Source organism: Macrotis lagotis, chromosome X, assembly GCF_037893015.1.
Source record: "Macrotis lagotis isolate mMagLag1 chromosome X, bilby.v1.9.chrom.fasta, whole genome shotgun sequence".
Taxonomy (NCBI): domain Eukaryota; kingdom Metazoa; phylum Chordata; class Mammalia; order Peramelemorphia; family Peramelidae; genus Macrotis; species Macrotis lagotis.
In genome coordinates, this window is record NC_133666.1 from 223,445,006 (window position 1) to 223,470,899 (window position 25,894).

The 25,894-nt window shown below is 34.5% G+C and overlaps 1 long non-coding RNA gene across 1 annotated transcript in view; it reads right to left on the bottom strand.

Annotated features, from left to right (window-relative positions):
- Positions 1-16,863, bottom strand: part of LOC141496817 (uncharacterized) — a 59,134-nt gene extending 42,271 nt beyond the window's left edge. Inside the window, exons 1-2 of the long non-coding RNA XR_012471175.1 lie at positions 16,813-16,863; positions 15,892-16,006 (exon numbers count right to left, since the gene is read on the bottom strand). This is a non-coding gene — a long non-coding RNA (uncharacterized LOC141496817). The remainder of the gene's footprint in view (positions 1-15,891; positions 16,007-16,812) is intronic.
- Between the last annotated feature and the right edge of the window lie 9,031 nt (positions 16,864-25,894).

The following is a 25,894-nucleotide window of genomic DNA, read 5'->3' on the forward strand; positions in this document are numbered from 1 at the left end:
AGGCCAGATACTCCACCTCCCACTTGGGATAAGTTACCCCACAAATCTTTGGAACTCTTCCCTAGGATTACTTGATTGCCCTTGGCCATGAAAATGACCTCAAAACCATCCTTCACAATTATCCAATCAGGACTTCTGGGAAAATCTCATCTTCTGTCCTACTATTTATTAGTCACCACTACCTCATCTTGCCTTTCTATTCATCCTTCTACGAACAGGGAAAGAGTAAAGAAATCATCACTGCCACTTTTCATTCAGCTGTCAAAGTGACCATCCTAAATTGCAGGTTTGATTATGTCACAAAAAGCCACTGATATCTGAAGAGACTCAAATATAAAATCCTCTAGAATTCAAAGCCATTTTTAACCTATCCTTTCTCCTTACTGTCCTAGTCTTCTTACACCGTACATTCCCCCATCCCATATAGTCTACAATACAGTGAGACTGGCCTTCTTATTGACACTTTGGTTTGTTGTTTTGTTTTTGTTTTTTTTGGTGAGACAATGGGGTTAAATGCTTTGCCCAAAGCCACACAGCTAATAAGTATCAAGGGTCTGAGGTCTAATTTGAACTGAGTTCCCTCTCACTCTAGGGTCTGTGCTCTATCCACTACACTACCTAACTGCCCCTTCATTTCTTTAAAAAGAATACTTTATCTTTCAGCTCTGTTACATTTCCTCTCCAATATTCTGATGCCCAAATCAGGACAACAATACAAATTGATCTCAATCTTCCTTTTCATTGCTACTACTTTCGCACTGCCTGAACTCTTCTTTTAACTCTGTTCTATATTAGGCTCACAATTTTCCTCAGTTATGCAAAGGAAGAAATGAAAGGGAAAGGGAATATATATATATATATATATATATATATATATATATCCTCTATTTTAAATTATTTGTTTACATTATTAATTTATGTTATTAAAATGAAAGCTCATTTAGGGTGAACTGTTTCATTATTTTAGCACCAAAGCCTACCATATGGATTCCATTCAATAAATGCTTTTTCAGTCCTTCATTCCCTTCCCTGACCACCACTCCCCAAAATGTGTTTTTTTCCCCTAGGCATTAGAACATGAATCCTGGCCTTCTCATGGATCCTTTAAAAAAGACACTTTATCTCCCAACTCTGGACATTTCCACTACCTATGTCCCATACATGGAATGCTAACCCTCCTCAACTCTATCTCCTGGTTTTTCTTTCTCCCTTCAATTCCAACTTAAATCCCACCTTCTATGGGACGCCTTTTTTGATTTCCCTTAATTCTATGTGCCTTCCAATTGTTGAAGGATAGCTAGCTAGGTGGCAGAGTAGAAAAGTCACTGGGTCTGGAGTCAGGAAGACCCGAATTCAAATTGAGTGTCAGACATACTAGACAAGACATTTAACCTTGTTTACCTCAGCTTCTTCATCTGTAAAATAAGTTGGCCACGGAAATGGCAAGCCCCTTTGGCAGATACCATCACAAAGAGTCAGACACATCTGAAATTACTGACAACTATTGTTGATCTATTGATCTATGGCTTCATATTTATCATAAGGATAACTAGTTTGTACATAGGTGTTGCACATTATCTCCTCTTTAAGACTGTGTCTTTCCTGAAAGCAGCCTGTCTTTTGAATTTCTTTTATATAACCCATCCCTTAACACAAAGCCTGGCTCATATTAACAGCTTAATAAATTTTTATAGTTTGACTACCATTGCTTTTGAAAAGAGGGTGACAATCAGCTATTCACAGGATCTACTCATCCTCCACATTAATCTCCAGAGGAGGGAAAAAAATTTTCCCTGGCTATTTGTCCCCTTTTGTATTGTCCCTTACTTTATTTTACATACTTTACATTATTAAAATGAAAGTTCATTAAAAGGGAAACTGTCCACCATTCAATAAATTATTTTCCAGTCATTCAATCCTTCCCTGACCACCACTCCCTGGATGTGTGTTTTTTTTCTATTTGAACATAGGCATACTGACAGATGGCAAGGCTGTCTCACTTTTGTATTTCTATCCCCAGGGCTAGCTTAGCACCATACCTAACGTTTAGTAAGTATTTAACAAATATTTATTCATTTTTTTCTTACTTGGTTTTTAGGAACAAGAAAGTAAGGGGTGGGGGAGTATATCTGGGACACTTTATACATGTATAAGGAGTGTCTGACACTAGGGCTAGAAAATAATTTATTTTATATGCTAGATTTTGCTTTGAAATATTAGAGGGAAAATACAGTAAAATGCTTGCAGTTAGGACATAGTATAATCTTTTAAATTCTTCATTACTGCTGAATGATAGGATTTAGAACTGATAGGCCAACTAGTCTACTTCTTTCCTCATTTTACAAATGAGAAAACTGAGGTCTTATGAGAGAGTAAGTGAATTTCCCAAGACCACAAAAATACACCATAGAAGGAGGATTGGAACTGAGGTCCTTCCACTCCAAAACTATACTTCTTTCTACTATAGCATGCTATACATACATGTATCTCTGGACTGAATTGAATATAATAATATCATGTCTTTTACATCAGCTGCATTTGCTCTCTTATTTCATGTGACAGTTTCATCTTCCCCACATAAGAAATTTAAATTTTGTTTGCTTTCTTTCCAGGAAAGGGCTTAAACATTTAGCTTAGCTAAGGTGCAATGACCTGAATAATAGAAACATAGAATACTGCTAATTTGGGGATTTAAAATGGATAAACTTTTTTAAATGGATTATGGAAATTTGAATATAACAAACCAGCTTTAATCATGGAGTTAATGAGCTTCCACAATTTAACCAGGCACTTTCAAATGTTAGGTTATGTTGATTTTGAAAGTCAAATATGCATAAGCTGAGGATACATATGAAAAAAATAAGGCTTTTCTTAAAGTCTGTAGATTCTTGAGACCTTTTTCCCCATATAGGCCTGGTGACAAAATGAACTTTCATATACTTCATTCTCAAATCATAGTACTTTGGAACAATGGCACTATTTTTCAATGTGATAACTGTAGAGAATATGTGGAACTTGAACCCTGCCCTGTATTTCCTCACCATCTTTTCCATCATTACCTGTTTAAAAGAAGATTTCATCTTTTATGTCAGAGGTTGGTTGAGGATAGGAATAAAGAATGAAAATGTGACAAATGGCCATTTATTGGTCATTAACCATCATGATTAGAACAGTCTCTCTTTCAGCGTAAGGGTCAGCATTAAGAAATGAAAGAATCCTTTAGCATATCCTCTTGATAGGAATGAAGCTCTTCATTATCTGATCATTAGGGTTCATGCCAAATAAAACACATTTCTCACACAACCAATGTCTTAATTGTGCATTTAGTCATTGGCTTAAGTAGGAAGCGATGGAAAGACAAGTAACTAAGCAACCATACATCCCAATCTAAATGCAGAAGGATATTTAATACTGTCTCACATAGCATCTCAGTGAAAGCAGTTAGTGAGCCTACCTCTGAGAACATGGATAATGGAACCTACCACTAATGGAAGAACTTTGGTGAATAATGCAATTAAACACTGTAGCAATTTAGTCACAGAATTTCATGCTTGTTTACGAAAAGGAGATCTCTTACTATTAAAAAACATGGTTACAAAACTTTAAAGTCAAATATAGAACAATGAGGGGTATTCTGATACTGAATTCTAAAGTCATGTTTAAAAAATATGATACATAAAAAATACTCCCAATGTAAAAGATATGGGGATCAAAGAATAGTGCAAAGGAGTCAGGGGAAAAAGGGGAATTGTAATTATGCTGAATATAAGTGGACAATGCTGGAGGTACAAGTGAAACCACAATACTGGCTTTCCCAAACACAAATGTATGAAGTGATGATAAATATTAAATGACATATAGGAGTCTTAACAATATAGACTGACACCAGAAGTATTGTATGGTGAAAAGATACTGGACTAGGAGTCAGCAGACCTGGATTGTCACCAATAGTTTTATATCCTTGAGAAAGTCAACAAGTCTCCAAGTGCTATCACTTTCTTATCTGTAAAATAGAATTATATGCTTGAATTTCATGAGCCTTGTAAAAATAAAAATGAGATGATTTGCTATATGGTAGGTAACATAAATCATTTTGAGAAGGAAAAAACACAATTTTTCTCCATTAAATTGCTTCTCTTATTCCCTAATAAGTGGTGATCCTGAATATTTTCCCATATTAGATAAGTTGCAAAAGAAAACAGATAAAAAAGAAAGAAAAAATGAAGTATAGAAGGAAAAGAAAAGAAAGTAAAAAACATATTTTGATCTGCATTCAGACTCCATCAGTTCTTTCTCTGGAGGTGGAAAACATTTTTCAACATAATTCCTTTGGAATTGTTTTGGACCATTTTATTGCTGAGAATATGTATGTCAATCACATTTGATTATCATAACATATAACAATGTTCTCCTGGTTCTGCTCATTCCATTGTGCATCAATTCATATAAATCCAAATTTTTCTGAAGTCCTTCTGCTCATCATTTCTTATAGCATAATAGTATACCATCATGATCATCTGCCACACATTGTTCTGACATTACTCAATTGATAGGCATCCCCTAAATTTCCAATTATTTATCACCACAAAAGGCACTACCATAAATATTTTTATAGATATAGCTCTTTTTTCCTTTTTCTTTGATCTCTTTGGGAAACTTAGTAGTTGTGTTACTTAGGTTAAAAGGTATGTAAAGTTTTATCATTCTTTAAGAATAGTTCCAAAATTGTTCTCTAAAATGGTTGAATCAATTCACAACTCTACCAGCAATGCAAGTGTTCCTATTTTTCCATATTTCATCCCACATTTGTCATTTTCCTTTTGTCATTTTAACTAACCTTATTATGAGGTTGTGCCTCAGAATTGTTTTAATGTGCATTTTATATGATTATACGTAGATTTGATTTCTTCTTCTGAAAAACAGCCTGATAATATTCTTTGACCACTTATCATTTGACTCAGTTCTCTATTGAAAAATAAGATCTTTATCAGAGAAATTTGCTGCAAATTCCTCCTCCTCCAGTTCTGCTTTCCTTTAATCTTGGCTACATTCAATTTATTTGTGCAGAGATAGGGCTAAGTATTCTATTTCCTTTTCTGTTAATCTAGGTCATTTACATTTCTGTATATAATCATCTATTTCCTTTAGATTGTTAAATTTGCTAGTTATAATTGAGCAAAATAGCTTCTAATAATTGCATTAATTTCACCTTCATTTCTGGTTGAATTCCCACTTTTAATTTTTGATGTTAGTCCCCTGTTTTCTTTTTTACTTTAAATCAAATTAACCAATGGTTTATCCATTTCATTTATTTCATTTTATCTCTCCCTTTCTCATTCTCCTACTGTATCCATCTTTTTCCCCACTTTATTTTATTTTTTGAAATCATCCCATTATATTCTTGTATACATCTTATATATATCTTATACTCCTTCTATCTGACCTAATAATGAAAACATTCTCAAGAGTTACAAGTATTATCTTCCTATGTGGGAATGTAAACAGCCTGATGTTATTAAATTCCTTATGTTTTCCTATTCCTATTGACATTTGTATGTTTTTCTTGAGTATTGTATATGAAAGTCAAGTTTTTCTATTCATCTCTGGTCTTTTCAACAGCAATGCTTGAAAATGCTCTACTTCATTGTGTTCAAGGATATCTGAGTGGTTTTCTTTCATAATTTCTTGAAAGATGATGATCGAAGGAGAAGTGAGATCACTACTCTCTTGGTCTGAGAAATGGTCTGTGGACAATCATAAGCACTCTTCAACTCCCTGGAACTTTGGCCAAGGCACTAGTGAGCTAATACTCTTCTTAACTCTGGGACTGTGATCTAGAATTGAGTATAGGCCATGCAACAAGATTGCATCAAGTACCAGTAAAGTATCCCCTGTAATCTCCTTCTGACAAGTTGTCCAACCCCCTTGCTGTCCATTGGTTAAAAGCTCCAGGTGCTATTGCTATTATCACAGATGAACCACATCCAATGATGAATAGGCCTGGTGCTGGGACCTTGGCACATAGTTTGAGGTATGCTCCAATTCCAACCACTATCCTGATATCATAACTCCCTTGCTAACTTTTTAAGTTATCCTGAGCTGAGAAATTGCTTCACATAGACCTTTTGTTGGTTCTACTACTCCAGAATTCAATTTGAGACCTGGTTTTAGAATTATTCAGAGGGGAAATTTGGGAGAGCTCAGGTGATTTCCTGCCTTTACTCTACCATCTTGGTTCTATATTTCAAGACCTTGAATTTTTTAAGGTTTTTACAAGGCAATGGGGTTAAATGGCTTGCCCAAGGCCACACGGCTAGGTAGTTATTAAGTGTCTGAGGCTGGATTTGAACTCAGGTACTCCTGACTCCAGGGCCAGTGCTCTATTCACTGCACCACCTAGCTGCCCCATGACCCTGAATTTTTAAAGAGTATGTCAGTAAAGTTCAAGTTCCTAACAAGCTGAAAAATTTGGGAGTATGGAGCCACTGATGTAGCTATTTTTCTAAGAAATTGTCATAAATTTGGAGAAATCATAAATTTTTCACCCATGGCAATATTCAAAGACCATCTATTAAATTGTGTGTCAACTGTGTAATAGAACCATGATAAAAAATTGCAGATCCTCATAGTAATATGAAGAGTTATTATTATAATGATGATGATGATGATGAGAATGATGATGAGTTTTTGTTCCATCAAGTAAAGAATGAGGAAAGAATTGGCACCAAGGCAGTGGACATTATGTCCTCAAGGTCCCTGTGTCAGCATTTCTAGTAGCAGACTCTACCTAACATACTCACACAAATTTGCCAACACTGAATGTCAACATTGATTTTATTGTTATTTATTCTCGTTGCAAGCAAAACATCTTCACTTATATAAATAGTCCAATGACCTTATTCAGAATTAAGAAGATTCAGACTTAAGATATCCCTCCATAGCTGCATAAAGAATAGTTGGTGGAGTTGATATTGTGGGCAGCAAGGAGTCATGATGGTAGAGTTGAGTTAGATTTCAAGAACAATAATGATCCAGATCAGATGAATTCTTCAATTCATTTCAGTTCAATAAATATTTATTAAGCAGAACACTATACTAGGCTATGGTGATTAAAAATAAAGTGTACCACAATCTCTGCCTTAAGGGCCTTATACTCTAATAGGGAGAATGGAACATATACACAAATATATATGATAGAATGTTGACTATGATATAGCTAAAAGAGAAGTTAGAACAAAATGTTAAAGCAAAATTTGAGTTCAAGAGTATCAGAGAAATTGTTGAAGAGGAGTAGCAGTTGAACTGGGATGGGAAGAAAGAAAAATAGAGATGAAGAGGGAATATGTTTCAGACATGGGATCAAGAACAGACAGAATGCATGCATGGATATAGGAATGTATAGACCAAAATAGGGAAGTCCTCACTTTAAAATGAAGTGAAATCACTGGGGTTTGGAGTCAAATCATAAGGGACCTTAAGTGGCAGGATAAGAAGTTGTTATTCCATTTTTTAGGCAATGGGTAGCTACTGAAGTTTTTTTGAGTAAGGGCAGGAATGGATAACCCTGTAAATTTGAAAAATTACCTGAATAACTATGTGAAGAATGAATTAGAAATCATGGTGAAAATAAATAAAATATCAATGTTAGGATACCAATTCCCGATCAGAAAAGCACCATAAAATTGAAGGTATTTTTTACTTTGTAACTCATCCTCCCTCAACAGGTGCAGTGAATTTAGGAAAAATTGCTATGTGAAAGGCTGTCCTGTGCAGAAATAAGTTCTGGATCTAATAGGAATTATGTAAGAAGTTTTGGTTTCTTTGTTACTCTTACCTTAGATCTACTCCCCTGCCACGCCTGTCCTTTCTGTTTCTATGGATTTCTTTTGCATTGATTAAATAGTTTAGCATCCATAACATATATAGAAACTTTATTTTGTGAAGGAGGTAACTGGGTCAACTATATTACACACTATAAAATAAATTTTTTATTTGTTTGGACTTGATGAATTCATTTTAACAACCTTCACAATCAATACCCACTACAAGAATGACATTGATTCAGAAACAGTTTATATCTACCGTTAAAGTGGCAGAATAGAACCGACCCATTCAGGTTGAAGACACTCCCCTTTGTAGATTCAAACAAAGGTCTACTGAAAAGAATGTATTTTTAGAGAAAATGATCAATTTGCAATTTTTTAATCTGTTTCCATACATTTTATTATATATTTGTTGTTCAGTTGTTTCAGGCAAGTCCAGCTCTTTATAACCCCACTTTAGGTTTTCCTGGGAAAGACACTGGAGCAATTTGTCATTTATTTCTCCAGTTCATTTTACAGATAAGACTAACATTAAGATAAAGTGACCTGCCCAGAGTCACACAGCTAGTAAGTAACTGAGATCAATTTTAAACTTAGGAAGAAGAGTCTTCCTGAATCTAGCTCTCATAATCTATTTACTGCACCATCTAGTTGCCCAAAATACTTGAATGGTTTATCCAGTAACTTAAGGTATAAGAAATTAAATGACTTACCCAGGGTCACACAACTAATGAGTGTCTGAGACCAGATATGAACTCAGGTCTTCCTGACTCCAGGTCTCCTTCTCTATCCACTGAATTACCTATCTGCCTATATTTATATATTCATATAGCTAGAGGTTTAATAATGCTGCATCCAATGACAATGATAAGTTTTCCATCATGTATGCATGCTGGAGGGATCCAGTTTTCAATTTCTATTAAAAGACAGGTCCTGATTCTGATGTCTATTAGACCAGTCTGATTTTTATCCAGGATCCAGACTAATTTGCTTACCTGAAACAATGGTCCTTTAAAACTTCATGGCTAACCATGAAGCCACCTTTTCAACAGACAGGCCAAATTTTCCAAAGGGGTTTGTAAACATTTGAATGACCTTTATAGGGCTAGCCTACAAACCTCAAGAATCAGAAGAGATCGGAAGCTGACTAGTGTCACTGTCATGATTCTAGTTGAACATGACCTTCAAGTGATGATTCCAAGAGAGCTGCAATGATGAAACATGCATGAGAACAGACCTACTGACATGCAGCCATTTTCTTGGACACTCTCTAACCTTTTGTATTGGTGTAAGGGATAAAACAATGCATAATCATTTTAATAAGTGCTGCCTTCACCAGGAGAGTGGAAGTGAGGAACATTTTCTAATATATTCCTATTGGGAAAAATCTAGGTTAAAGACTGACAACCAGTGAATAGATACATTTTTATGGCTCATGGGAATGAAAAAGCAAGCATTTGATTGCAAAAATATCTGTCTTAGAGAAAAATTTCCCCCCCAAATAAAGTAGAAAAGGCTAATACTTGGGGGAGAAGGTTCATTTCTCAATATGCATATAATTCTCATTAGTGCTAATGGGAGTCAGCATGCATCAAAGGAAGAAATTTACAGTGCACCTGATGTGCTGAACTTTCCTAAAGAAAAACTCTCTAAGACACAATCCTTACAATCAACTGAATATTTCCATCACAAGTAAGGACTGAGTTAATGTCTCAGGGCAATGCTAATTTTTCAAGAAAATTCCATACACTTTTCTTTTCTTTTAGATGAAAAGGATATGATCTACATGCATTCATTTTCCAATTGGATTCAAAAAAGGAGAAATAGGGTTAGATTGACCAGATGTAAATTAATCCCTTTATTTTTTTCAAGATCTATCAGTTTGGGGAAGGGCAAGTGGGAGATATGGGAATAAATAAGTACCAATAAAATTAAAACTAGCTCTCATCATTTAGTTTTCTCTAAGTACAATGTGTTTTGAGAAATAAAACAAACATTAAGTTGTTTAGGAGCTATTTAGAAATAAAACAAACATGGAAACTGGCAGCCCAAGAAGGGATGCAATCTCCAATGTGAAAAAAAACTGACAAGACCCATCAAGATAAATAAGGACTAGAAGCTTCTATTCTATCAAAGGATCTATCCTAACAAAGTTTTGAAACTAGTTTGTATTAAAATTTTCATAATCTCAGTTTACATGTTATTTATCTATTCAATTTGTTTAATAAGTATCATGTTAAGTGCCTATTTCTTGCCTAGAACTGTAGTGGAGTGAAATACGTAGAACCCAAAAGCAATAACAAGTCAATAAAGTATTCATAAAGTATATGGCAAGCACTGCACTACAAAGGCAACTAAACTGCATGGACTTGAGGTCAGGAACACCTGAGTTCAAGTCCACCTTTAGACATTTACTAACTATATTAACCTTTGTCTGCCTCAGTTTTATCAGTTGTAAAATAGTAATAATAACAGCACCTGACAGGATTATTGTGAAAATCAAATGAGGTGATATTTGCAAAATGTTTAGGATAGTGCTGGCACTATTCAATACTATATAAATGCTTATTCCCACAAAGAGTTTATATTCTAATTGAGGAAAATAATGCACATAGTGTTGTATGTTGTGTGGAGGGGCATGCTGACAAAGTCCTCAGAATCAGAAGCAGAGCCAGAGGGGAATGAAGCATATCTGAACTAGGCCCACTCCCAGTTAAGGTTTCATAAGAGGAACTTACCAATGGCAGAAGGGGATCAGAAATGATAAGGTAGTTCCAGGGTGAGAAAGCTGCAGGTATTAGGGGGGAGATTCAGGAAGGAAACTTTAGGTTCATAGGAGACAAAGCTTCCTGCCTCCTATTCATTAAAGGAATGGGCTGCTTCTAGAGGTATTCATTTCCCTCTCACTGTCTTCATGGACCCCAAAGTGGAAGACAACCCTCCAGAGCCATCTTCTTGGTCTTTTGGCTCTCTATCTTAGAGTAATAAAGGGATTTGCTCATTATTAAGTAGCATGATTTGAACTCACATCCCTTAAATGCAAGTACAACACTATTTCCACTTTAACAGACTACTATGAATTTAAAAAAAGAAAGAGTTCAAGAGATAAACATGATTTGAATAGGTTCATGTTCTTTTGATGATCTTCATTATTATTAATTTATTTTCTTGAAGAATAACTTGGAAGATTAAATCTAGATAATACTGTAAATAGATGCTTATATGATTCTAAGTGCAGTGAAGTCTTTTTTTCAAATTATGATCGTGACCAACCAGTGATTCACATTAGTTAAGGAACATGTAGGAAAGGAATGACAACAATGGAAGTCATTTCATGGGTACGCATGGTCCAAACCAAAATAAACAAACAGACAGACAGACAGACAGACAGATAGATACATAGATAGATAGATAGATAGATAGATAGATAGATAGATAGATAGATAGATAGATGGATAGATAGATAGATAAATAAAGCACCTTTTGTATTTTGGTTGCTTTGGAGAATTCTATCAACTAGAGAATCAGTGCACTTGGAAACAATGAGAAATGTAAATATAAGGTTGAAAAGATGAATGTTCAATGTTCCTGAACATAACAATTTTTCATTGACACTTTTCCCTATGCAGCTTCCTATCCTATGAACACAATGCTAAAAATGGGAGGTCCATTGTTTATTCCATATTCATGAGTATTTTAAGCAAATGAATATAACAGGGTAGCAATCAAAGCATACAGCTTTAATGACAATTACTCTGTGATACAATGCCTTGTATACAGTAGATGATTAATAAGTGTTGGATTCAATTGAAAAAATCACTCATCACACGCAAAATAAATCTCACACACATTTAAAATCTCACATGAAAAAAGAAACCAAATGTTTAAAATTTGACAAAGCTAGCACTATTTTGATAGAAATGAACCACCAAGTGTATATTAGCATCCAGAGAGATAAGAAATGGAGTGATGCAATAGTGCTTCACACTGTAAGGTCAGGACTGGAACTTGATCACATCTCTAACAAAGTAAGCATGTGCAGGTCACATGCATCAAGGAATTCTGTGCTCAGAGCTCTTGTTGCTATGACAGACTCTTAAAGATTTATTCAGATGTCGTGCAGATTGATGCCAACCAAATGCTGCCTTAAATATGTTGTCCATGTTTATAGATCTAAAAGTAGGAGGGAGAGGAGGGAGTTCCAAGAATGAATTCAGAATAAAATGACCAGAAAAAAAAGTGTGTTCATGCCAATTAAGATTCAAGGGGGGGAAAAACATATCTTAAAAAAAAAAACTAGGATTTCCCTCCCTTCCCCCCAGTTCTTTCATATTGTATTGCTGAAAATCATTTAAATAATTTGAGAATACAGGTCTTGCTTTTGGATTCTTTTACCAGAAATGACGCTAAGGAGATGGGTCTAACAATTATGCTATATGGTTCAAATTCAGGCACTTTTTATGTCTAGTTTGCTATTTTATCTGTACCTATGATGTCCATGATACAAGGGGTTCCATGATGTAGGGAGAACAATTTCCTCTACCAGTGCTTTGGCAATTTATAGTCTTAGAGAGTCATCTGTAATACAGAAGGGTTAAAAATTGGATAACAGTCAACAATTATTAGAAACAGGAGCTGAACCTAGACCTTCCAAACTTGGAAGTCACCTCCTGTCTTTTTAGTGGGTTCATGATCTAGTCGACTTTATCATTATTAAAATCAAAATATCAAAATTAATGTTGAGCCTAGGATCAAATCTATTATCTAACAATTTCATGTATTTAATTTATATTGATCTTCCAAAATAGTTCCCTCTAAAGTAATCTACTTATCTCTTGAATCCCCCTACATTAGTATATAGTACCAGTTCCCTCATAGTTACCAAGGATTGAAACAATAAATTCAACTTTGACTCTTCCCCAGTCATCATCCAGATGAGATTACTTGTATCTAATCCCACAATCTTTCTCATATTCATCTCCTCTCCACTCGCATAGTTAAGTTCATAACTCCTTGTCTAGAATATTTTAAATATTTCTAATTTGATATTCTGCCTCCAGTTTCTCTCTGATTCATTTTTTTTACACAGGAAGAAATTATCTTCAAAATGAATGGACATGTCTGACCTTGTAACCTCCAATCTCAAAATTTTTGTTTTTTTATATAGCATTTTTATTTTTCCCAAATTACATGTAAAAACAATTTTAAACATTCATTTTAAATATTGAATTATAAATTATCTCCCTCTCCACCATTCTCACTAAGAAGCCAAACTATTTGCTATAGGCTATACATGTATAGTCATGCAGAACATTTTTCCATATTTCTGTTGTAAAAGAAAACATCAACAAAAATAAAAACTCTAAAAAATAAATTTTTAAAAAGTATGCCAATCTCAAAAGTTTTCTGTAACTTCTTATTGTTCATTGGAAAATAATAATACAAAATTTCAGTCTGGTATTTAAGGTCCTTTACAATATTATCCAAGTCTAGTTTTGACCCCTTCATTGTTCAAGTCCTACATTTCAGCCAACCTGAGCTAAATGAAAATGCTATTTTGCTATTTCACATTATATCAATCTATACAAAGACTTTCCTGTCTCCTCACTAGACTGTGAGTTCCTTGAGGATAGTAACAGGACCGTTTTTTTATCTTTTTATTCCCAATAGGTATTAGCTCCCACATAAGGAGAGACTTTAAAATATTTGTTAAATTGAATTAGTTCAAGGGCTCAATTTCAATTCATCTTAATACCACTTATAATGGTATTAAATAAACAAGTTCATATTTATCTATGTTAATAGGAACTTACAAATATGTATCCTCATGATTCTAAAAAAATCCAAATATAAAAGGGAAGAAAGCAAATATTGAAAGAAAAATAATTGAAGCATAAAGCCATCTTAATCTGCAGTAGTCTGTATTTATATAGAAAGTCATCTAGCAAAAATACTGCTAAGCTATAGAACATCCTTTGGTCTGATGCTTGTACAATTAATTGGTAATCAAATTTTTTAATACTTATAAATAAAATGAAAGTGAGAACAATAACTGCTCAGAAAAAAAGAGAATGGCAATAAATTTTAAAATTTAAACAGGAGATTCTAATCATACTCTTTAAAATATGGAATTATCCATGTGAATTTGAAGCTATTGCTTCAGTAAGAAAGACTTAAATTATGGATTCAATCAATTCAGACTTGAACCAATTCTCTTCACAATGATAAAAAAAATTTTCATAGATGAATCTCATTCAATCATATGGTAAGTGAATTTCACTGGGTATAAGAGGAACTATGTGGAAAAATGTTGATGAATTGGTCCAAATCTATCATCCTTGCTGTATAAACAGCCCACAAAAATATATATCTTCCTATATCTTATTCATATTTATAGCATATATTCAGTCAACAAAAGAATTGTATTCACCTATTATTTGCAAGGTCATGTGTCAGATATATCACATTTATATATGAGGGTTAACATATCTCCTCCTCCAAAAAAAAATAAATGAATGGTAATAGATGGAACTTAATCTGCTTCGCTGTAAGTAAATACCCAAGTTGATGGATTTTGGATTAATGGAGTAAAAAAGGTAGAGAACGAGAAAAGGGCAGGAGAATGAAAGAAAAGAAGGAGAGAAAAGGAAGAAGAGGAAGAAAGAAAGCATAGGGAGAAAATGAAGAGGGAGAAGAGGATGAGAAAGAGGAAGAGAAGGAATTAAATTTAAAAGAACATAACTTCTTGTGTAGGAGCCATGAGAATTTTTCATGTGAAGTTTTAAACTGCATTGCTTTAGCAGAAATATAAACTTATTAGCATTGAGATGATACAGTGGATAGTGTTGGACATGGAATCAGGAAGAACCAAGTTCAAACGCAACCTCATATAATTAATACCTGAGTGATCCTGCTCAGGGCATTTAACTTCATTTGTCTCATTTTTCTCATTTGGAGAACCAGAGAAGGAAATTACTTTCCAATATCTCTGTCAAGAAAACCTCAAAAGGGATTACAAAGTGTCATACCCAGTTAAAATGACTAAAGAGCAAAATTTATTAGCAATACATATGTTAGGAGAAATAGAAATTTTGATAAGAATAAATACTTTATTCTTATGGTGATTATGCAGGAATTCATAAAGGACTGAAAAGTAAAAATAGTCAAGCTAATTAAATCAAATATGTTGAGTATAAGTCATAGTTGAAATCAAACATCAAACAAATAGGGCTTTTTGTTGTTCGGATATAACCAACTCTCCATGACCACATTTGGGTTTTTCTATTGGGTTTGCTATTTTCTTCTCCATCTCATTTTACAGGTGAAGAACTGGAGCAAAAAGTATTTAGTCACTTGTTCAAATTTGAACTCAGAAGATGAGTCTTTCTAATTCTAAGCCCAGCACTCTCTCCTCTGAGTCACCCCACTATTCAGATCAATACATCAAACAAGAAGTTTCAAGAAGACAAAATGATGAGATTAATCAAAATTGTCAAAATAATCAGATTAACTAATTAAATGAACCTCAGTGATTCAGATGATATCAAGCATTGCATCAATTTCTGGACTCCTTATTAAGTCTTCTATATAACTATGTAAACTTCCTTTGGCATACATTCAACCTTGGAATGGTTACTTCCTATCCGAAAAATAAACCTTACTTACCATGATTATTTAAAAGATACATTCTATAACACATCTTTATTTTGATATGTTTACCTTCACAGAATGGGGTCCTTTCATAAGCACTCAAGGTTTTGTCATTTTTAAGAGATAAACTCAAAGTCTGGTAGAGTTCAACAAGAGAAAAAAAATTCAGCACTGATTTACTGGTAATGATTACTGATGCTCAGGCTAAATTTTCAGTTGCTCCATTTCACTCCATTGAAATGCATCCCCTGGTTGTAGTATGAAATGGTTCATGCTTTCCAACCTACCTCCATGTTCTTCAAACAGCTGAGATTTTCTCCTTCTGTGCTCAAAAAATCAATTTCATGGGTTTATCATTTAATGTGAAATTTCTTTTTTTAACTCCACCCAAGAATAAAGAATATTTCAGTGTCCATACCATTTTCCTTTGTTGTTGCTGTTGTTGTTGTTTTGATCCCAGTGTTACTTTCTTCCGTGTATTTTTGTGAGGTTTATTTAATTACTCAGTCAAGGTGAGAAGGTTGTTTTCTTTCCTTAAATAAATAAGACATCTATGTGATAAGTGGACTTGAATATACTTACTATATCCTAGTGTACTGAAAAGGATTTTCTTCATTTGTGTTTTAAATATTTTAGTACTATATTCCTTTTGGGGGAGGTTATAATTTCCATCACTCTAAGATAAGGATGCCACTTGTTAGCACATACAGTTAAACCAAAGTAAATTGAAAGACTGGAGAATTAGTAAGGTGTATTGGGTTGCTGAATTTCCTTGCTGAGAATCAAGACTTTCAGTAGCATAAAACTTTGGATTTCAATTGTTGCTTAAGGGGGAAAAGAGACATTTTCCTATCTTAGAAGTTGACACAATGAGCACTAATCCTTTGTTGGTGATTCAGAATCTTACAAAGTGACTGAGGGTCATTACTATTAATATCCAATATCATGATATTATAGACTCAGAAACAACCAGAGAAGTAGAAAGAAGAGTGTGGTAAGAATCCCTTGTTTCGAGTTCTATCTCTGCTAACAAGATAGGCTTGGGCAGTTAATTGACTTTTTTTTTTGGATCTCAGTTTCCTCATTTATAAAATAAAAGGCTTGGGATGGATAAACACTAAAGTTTATTCTATCTTACATTTTCTATTTGTCTAAGAATTCAGTATGTCCTGACTATATCAGTCACCCTTTAAATTGATTTGTGACTCAATCCTTCATTCCCCACCCCACACACACACACACACACACACACACACACACACACACACACACACACACACACACACTTACTTCTCAAATTCTATCATTTGCCCATGGAAATCATTAAAATCTTATTAACTCTAGCTCCATAGCATCTCTCACATTTTTCCCCTCCTCTCATAGAGTGCCCAGCAAGTGTTGTTATTATTGTTCAGCTGTATCCAACTCTTTATGATATCATGGACCATAGAATGTTAATATTGGCCATGAGGTTTTCTTGGAAAAGATACTAGAGTAGTTTGCCATTTCCTCCTCCAGTGGATTGAAGCAAATATAGATTAAGTGACTTGTCCAGGGTTACATAGCTTGTGAGACCAGATCTGAGACCAGATCTGAGACCAGGTCCATCATTCTATCCACAAGCCTTCTAGCTGGCTTAAGGAGTCAGTGCTTAATAAATTCTTGTTAACTGACTAGCTGATTGACATTGACTCTCTACCTGAGAGTCACCTTGCTAGCTCAGGCTCTAGTTACCCATTATCAGGATAATTATAATAGTCTCTTCCTTGGTCTCTCTTTAACACATTAAGTAATCTTCCTAAAACAAATGACACTCCCCCAATAAAATTCAATGTATTTTGATTGCCTCTAGAATCAAATAAAAATTCCTTTGCTTGGTATTTAAAAGCCTTTCACAGTCAGATTCTAACTTGCCTTTTTCATGCTTTTCACACATTATTCTCATTCATACACTTTCAGGTTCAGTCAAATTGGCCTTCTTCTAAAAACAAAAAATAAAATAAAATAACCAAACTGTCCTTCCTATTCTGTATGAACAACATTATATTTTCCTCTTCCTTTGCACAGAATGTCTCCCATTCTGAGAATATAATCCCTCCTCAATTTTGCTTAAGACCCTCTAGCAAGATTTGAAGACCAGTTCAAACTTCATCTTCTATATCAGGGGTGGGGAAACTGTTTTCTACCAAGGGCCATTTGGATATTTATGAGATCATCTTTGAATTATATTTGGACAGACATTTAATTACTTGACCCCTTAAAAAAGCTGCTAGATTTATTGAATTTTGAGACCACCTTCAGTTGCCTTGGCAACACTACAGCAATACAACCATGACACTCTCAGACTGGAGGTTTCCTGTCCCGTCCTACATGAAGCCTTTCCTGATTCTCTCAGCAGTTAGAAACTCTCCCACTATTTCCTTGTATGTGTTTTGTATATTCACATATGTATACATGTTTCCCCTGATAGACTTTTAACTCCCTGATGATCAAGGGCGGTTTGTTTTTGTCAAAATGGCACCTGGTACATATTCATAAAAACTTAATAATTGATAATTACTGACTTGTCCTTTCCCTCCTTGGCTTTCAACCAGTAGGAAGGGTTTCTCTTGCTCTTGCTGTGATCTTTATTCAATATTTTTCTCAGAAAAGTTTTCTCCTCTCCTCAGCCACTCAAATTCCTGGACTGAATCATGTGTTATTTCAAAGATGACTCAAATCTTGATTCTTAATCCAATTACTTTCAAAGATATCATAAATTAATTAACTTACTAGCTGTATGGTCTTGGGCAAGTCACTTAAACCTGATTGTCTCATGTACAGGACCATCTCCAGTCATCTTGATTCATATCTGGACCCAGATGGCTCTGGAGGAAAAAGTAAGGTTGGTGACATAGCACAGCCTCCCCTCACTCAAATCCAAATCCCTGATGTCATGGTCTTCTTTGAAAATGAAGGAGAAACATTATTAAATTGATTAAAAACTTTCCACTGTAATACCATTGATTGATTGATTGATTGGTTTAGCTAGGGCTTAACTTCATGTACTCATTAACCCCCACATTTACAACAATAATACCCCTAAACTCTTATCAAGAATGAAATAACTACAAACAAACATTTTAACTAGTTAAAAACAGTAATTCTCAAGAGTAAAATTTACCAAGTATTAATCTCAGGAATCTTCTCCAGATACAAAATCCAGAAAGCAGAACTATTTTAAAATCTTAAGGAAAATAGATAAGAAAACTTCTATAGGTTTCAGAGGAGCACTTTACCTAAACTCTTGCTATTGTGTTGTCTCAGGGCAGGGGCAGTGGAGGCAGCACAGAGAAACATACAAAGTAACTACAGTTTCTACAGGCTTTTGGCAGTTCTAGGATTATTTAATTTAGTTCCTATTAAATGAAAAGAGAGAATTTAAGTTTCACTAGACGAAGAGCAATCTTGGTATAGGGGAGACTGCTTTTGATTAAATGCAAGCTATACCTCTGGTTAGGAAAATATTATTTGCAAGAATCCTGCGAAGATAGCTGGAACTTATTTACTAATCATAACCTTTCCCTTTGCTGCCTGTGACATAGTTTAAATATGTAGGTCTCTTGAGGGTCCCAAGTTACTTGAATGGCAATTAACCAAGACTCCATTGTCTGGTATCTTTTGGAATGATAGACATAAAATCACAAATAACCATAACCACAAATAAACTTTAGAAAAGGAAAAGTACAAATTTGTAAGGATATATTTCATTTAACAGTGAACAATTTAAATTAACACCATGCTTTCTTAGAATTTGCCATTTTATGGTTGTCAATAAGTCTAGAATCAGCAAAAATTCAGGATTAGTGCCTCATGCTGTACCCATGTGCTATCTTTGAGGCTTTGACCTAATTATATCATATAATCATTGAGTTTTTAGCATAATAGTTTCATCATATGTTTTATTTCATCTATATCATATATATTTAATACTATATGCATATATGTGTGTATAAATACATTTGTCAGTAAAAATGTATTTTTATTCCTAGGACCAGATGAAAAAGCATGTACTACAAAGGTTCTGAGATCCATAGAGTTTCAGACTTATACTCTATAGTCTAATTCATGTTTGCCAAAAGGGACAAGGAAAGAAGGTAACCTAAAGGAAGAAAAGATGGCATACAGAGTCCAACAATTAAAAGAATTAGGACAAAGGGACTGAATTTTCTAATACTAGAAAATGAATAGTTACTGAATGGAGAAAAATCTTTATTTAGAAAAGCAAAGAATCAAAATTAAAGGGATATCAATGAATAGAAAACAGAATAAATTGAGTTTAATTTTTTTAAATAATTTAATACCTATTATGTACAAGACATACACAAAATAAAGGATAGAGTGGGGGGAAGTAGTAAAGGACATACTTATTCATACTATAAATTAAATATAAAATAAATTTGATATGAAATTTACCATTTAATATGAGATGATATGGTATAGTAAAAAGAGAATTGCTATTAATCAGAAGACATGAGCTTGATTTCCTAAATTCTTATAGGCAATCAATGTGACCTTGGACAAGTCACTAACATTCACTTGAGTTTCACCTTCTGTATCTGGAAAATGAATGAATTACATTCTGCATGTTCTATAAAATCCCTTCTAAATCTATGTAATAGCTGAGGTTGAAAGGGCATTGTCAAAAGCAATGAAAAACAAGATTAAACACTGAACTTGGTGGAGTCAGAGGAGGATTAAAAATGTTACAAACTGATACAAATGTAATGTTGGACCCACAGGGAATGGGAGACTTGTACCCACTCCCTCTCAGTGGTAGACCCAAATGTGTGTCTGAGCTAAGCTTTGAAAGAAGAAAAGGGTTATAAGAGACTGTTGTGAGGAGGGAGTGCATTTATTTTAGTTTTTGCAAGGCAATGGGGTTAAGTTACTTGCCCAAGGCCACACAGCGAGGTAATTATTAAGTGTCTAAGGCCGGATTTGAACTCAGGTACTCCTAACTCCAGAGCCAATTCTCTATCCACTGTGCAACCTAGCCACCCCAGGAGTGCATTTTTGATCAGGGAAAGGGAAGAAGGTGCAAAGGTATGAATGTGAAAGGTAGAATGTTAACACTTCTGGTCGAGTTTGCAGAGACAAGACAAGCACTGTGCTAAGGTCTCCTGGTTTCCCCTCAGAAATGATATGAAACAAACCCCTTAATAGAAATCCGATTGACAAAACCCAAAAAGAGAAGCTAGGAGAAGAATATCTACATCAAGGTTTGTCTTTCGGGGATAAGCCAGAGCAGAGAGCCTTTGAGTGTGAGGTGAGAGCTGTACTAACCTAATATCAGACGCAGAGGCATTGACTGTGGAAGCCACTGTCCAAGAGTCAACTGGGGCATGGAGGCATTGGCGTGGGACTGATGGTCTGGGGCATTCTGGCAGGGAAGAAAGGTAAGTTCCAGTGTGGGAGAGTTGCACAAATTGATCTGCTGTGCTCCTCTGCTCTGGAGGACCTCAGACTCCATACCTTCATTTCAGCTGAACCCTATTCCCAGAACAAACACAGTATCAGTCCACCTCCTCCCAGGGTCAGGAGTGGGCAACAAAGCTCCCTCAGCTGTGAATAAGGAGAGTAATTACCTTGCCCCAGGGCATAGCCCATATTTTGCAAGGATAAAAGTATCCAGCACCACTGCCCACCCACTCCCACTCCAGGTCAAGGTAGAGGACCTCAAATCAAGGTCACAGACAAGCCAGACAAAGCAATCAGCACTCCCTTCTGGCTGGCCCATGTGGAATTACTAAGCCCAGTGAGCAAAGCCTCTAGAATCTCCTACTGGCCCGTGCACTTGGAGTTATTAAACTCTTCTAGGGATCCCAACACCAGAGCTCTGTGAACCAGCCCCACCCCCAACACAAGATCTTAGGAAAATGAAGAAAGGCCATCAGAAAGGGGGTTCCATAGAAAAATTCCTAGAAGATACTCTAACTCAGAGAGATCTAGAACCTCTGAGGGGAATATGATTTGGTCTCCAGCATGGAAATCAGGAAGGAGTTTAAAAATCAATTGGAAAATTTGGAAAAAGAAATGAAAGAGAAGATTAACACCTTGCAACAAAAAAAAAAAAAACAAATCCTTGGAAAATACAATTAGACAAATGCAAAAAAAATATCATTCTCTCAAAACCTCAATTGGTCAAATGGAAAACTCTTTCAAAAATAGAATTGACCAATTGGAAAAGGAGTTGCAAAAGGTAAATGAGGAAAATTCTTCTCAAGGATGTGAAAACTAATGATTTCATGAGACAGAATCTGTTAAACAAAACCAAAAAAATCAAAAAAAAATAGAAGAAAATGTAAAATACCTTATTGGCAAAACTACTGACCTAGAGAATAGAAGTAGGAGGGACAACTTAAGAATTTTTGGTCTCCCTGAAAATATTGAAGAGAAAAAAAGCCTGGACTTCATATTACAGGATTTCATGATGGAAAATTGTCCTGACATCATGGAACCAGAGAACAAAATAGTTATTGAAAGAATACATTGATCCCCACTGGAAAAGGATGCCAAAATGAAAACACCAAGGAATATTGTGGCCAAATTCCAGAACTATCAGATAAAAAAGAGAAAATACTGCAAGCAGCCAGAAAGAAAGGATTTAGATACCAAGGAGCCACAGTAAGGATTACACAGATCCCAACTTTTCCTGATGAAAAGACCAGAGCTTAATAGAAAATTTGGACTTCAAACAGGAGACTCAAGAGACACATGCAAAGGTTAAAAAAAAGAGTAAAGAAAATTGCTATCCAATAAGATGAAACTGGCTATATCCCTACCTGGGAGAAAGACTCTAATAACTCTCTAGAATTGTAACTTTATTAGAGAGAATATATTTAGCAAGAAGTGATGGACACTCAAGACTTTTCTGTGATTCAGATAGAATTACTTAAAAGCAATAACTCCTTAAAAGGGGGGACAGTAAAGAGACAGGAGGATGGGGGAGATTGAACAGGCTAAATCTCATTACATTAAGATGTACAAAGGACCTATTGCAATAGAGGGGAAGAATGGAGGAGATGAGAACCACCTGACTTACTCTCATCAGATTTGGCTTAAAGTTAACATACATACATACACTCAGTTAAGAAACATTTTCCCTTTCAAGTATTAAAAGGGGGAAAGGGGAGGAGGAGGAAAAGGGGAACTAACAGAAGGAAGAGAAGGAAGAAGGGGCAAAAGGGAAAGAGGAAAGAAAAGGGAGGTGTTGGATATAGGAAAGCAAATACTGAAAGTGGTGGTATTCAGAAACAAAATAATGGGAAATATGAATAAAGGGGAAAAGGGGGAAAATAGAAACAGAGGGAAGATAACATGGAGGGCTATGAATAGTAATTATGACTTTGAATGTGAATGGGATGAACTCTCCCTTAAAATTTAAGCAAATAGCACAGTGGATTAAAAACCAGAATCCTACAATATGCAACTTACAAAAAAACTCATTTGAAGAAGTGAGATACATGTAGAGTGAGGGCAAAAGGTTGGAGCAAAATATATTTTGTTTCAGCTAAAGTGAAAAAAAGCAGTGGGAGTAGCAATCTTTATCTCAAACAAAGCATCTGCAAAAATGGATAGCAATAAAAGAGATAAGGAAGGAAACTATAACCTCCTAAAAAGTACCATAGATAATAAAATAATTTCAATACTAAATATGTATGCACCAAATGATATAGCATCCAAATTCTTAGAGAAGTTGAAAGATCTACAGGAAGACATAGACAGCAAAACTTTACTGGTGGGAGACCTCAACCTCCTGCTCTCAGATTTAGATAAATCTAACCATAAAATAAGCAAGAAGGAAGTTAAGGAGGTAAATAGATTGTTATAAAACCTAGACATGATAGACCTATGGAAGAAATTGAATGGGGCTACAAAAGAATATTTTCTTTTTTTCCTGCAGTACAAGGCACTTATACAAAAATTGACCATGTACTAGGGCATAAAAACTAATAATTCATTGCAAAAAGCCAGAAATCGTGAATACATCTTTCTCAGATCATAATGCAATAAAAATCGCATGCAATATTGGGCCAGGGAGATATAGACCCAAAACTAATTGGAAACTAAAAAACCCCATTTTAAAGAATGAGTGGGTGAAACAACAAACTATAGAAAGAATTAATTATTTCATCCTAGATAATGACAATAATGAAACAACATAAAGCAATAATTCGGAATTATCTTGCCTAACTCTATGCAATCAAATTTGATAATCTAAGTGAAATGGACAAATATTTTAAAAAATATGTTACTCAAGCTAAATGAAAAGGAAATTAAATACCTAAATAACCCTATCTCAGAAAAAGAATTTCAACTAGCCATTATTGAACTCCCTAAGAAAAAATCTCCAGGGTCAGATGGATTCACAAGTGAATTCTATCAAACATTTAAAGAACAGCTGGTTCCAAATCTATATAAACTCTTTGGGAAAAATAGGTGAAGATAAAATTCTCCCTAACTCTTTCTATGACATCAATATGGTGCTGATACCTAAACTAGTAATAATTAAAACAGAGAAAGAAAATTATAGACCTATCTCCCTGATAAATACAGATGAAAAAATTTAAATAAAATCATAGCAAAATGATTACAGCAAGTTATCACTAGGATAATACACTATGACCAAGCAGGATTTATCCCAGGAATGCAGGGTTGGTTCAATATTAGGAAAACTGTTAGTATAATTAATTATATCAATAACAAACTTATCAGAAATCATATGATCATATCATTAGATGCTGAAAAAGCTTTTGACAAAATATAGTACCCATTCCTACTAAAAACATTAGAGAGCAAAGGAATAAATGGATTGTTCCTTAGAATAATAAGTAGTATCTATCTGAAACCATCAACAAGCATTATATACAATGGAGATAGGCTAGAGGCATTCCCACAAAGATCAGGGGTGAAACAAGGATGCCTATTATCACCACTACTCTTCAATATTGTACTTGAAAAGTTAGCTGCAACAATAAGAGAATAAAAAGAAAATGAAGGAATTAGAATTGGGAAGAGACAGATCACTCTTTGTAGGTGACATGATGGTATACCAAGAGAATAAAAAAAAAATCCAAAAAACCTACTAGAAATAATTAGCAACTTTAGAAAAGTCACAGGGTCTAAAATAAACCCTCATAAATCCTCAACATTTCTATATATGACTAGCAACATAGAGCAGAAAGAGCTACAAAGAAAAATCCCATTTAAAGTAACTTCATACAATATAAAATACTTGGGAGTCTATCTGCCAAGGCAGACTCAGAAACTTTTTGAAAAAAATTACAAAACACTTCTCACACAAATAAAATCATGTTTAAATAAATGGGGAAATATCAACTGCTCATGCATAGGCTGAGCTAATATAATAAAAATGCCAAATCTACCAAAATTAAGCTACTTATTTAGTGCCCCACCAATCAAAATTTCAAAATAATATTTTAATGAGTTAGAAAAAAATTGTAAGTAAATTTCCATAGAGAAATAGTCAAGAATTTCCAGGGATTTGATGGGAAAAAAGCACAAAAGAAGGTGGCTTAGCCCTTCCAGGTCTAAAATTATATTATAAAACATTAGTCATCAAAACTGTCACTTATTGGCTAAGAAATAGAGTGATGGATCTGTGGAATAGACAAGGTGCAATAATCTGCTGTTTGATAAACCCAAAGAGTCCAGCTATTGGGATAAAAACTCTCTCTTCGATAAAAATTGTCAGGAAAATTGGAAGTTAGTATGGAAGAAACTTGTATTAGACCAACACCTCATACCCTATACCAAGATAAGATCCAAATGGATACAGGATTTCGACATAAAAAACAATATTATAAGCAAACTAGGAGATCAAGGAACAGTTTACCTGTCAGATCCATGGAAAGGGAAGCAGTTTATGACCAAGGAAGAGATGGAGAACATCATTAAAAACAAACTAGATAATTACATTAAATTAAAAATTTTGCACAGACAAAACCACTGTGACCAAGATCAAAAAAAATGTAGTAAATTGGGAAACAATTTTTTACAATAATATTTCTGACAAAGGACTCATTTCTAAAATATACAGAAAACTGAGTCAAATTAAAAAAAAAAAGATAAGCCATTCCCCAATTGACAAATGGTCAAAGGATATGCAAAGGCAATTTACAGATGAGAAAATCAAAGTGATCCATAGTCATATGAAAAATTGATCTAAATCATTAATTATTAGAGAAATGCAAATTAAAGCATCTCTGAGGTACCACCTCACACCTCTAAGACTAACCAATATTACCAGAAAAGACAATGATCAATGTTGGAAGGGATGTGGGAAATCTGGGACACTAATACATTGTTGGTGGAGCTGTGACCTCATCCAGCCTTTCTGGAGAGCAATTTGGAATTAC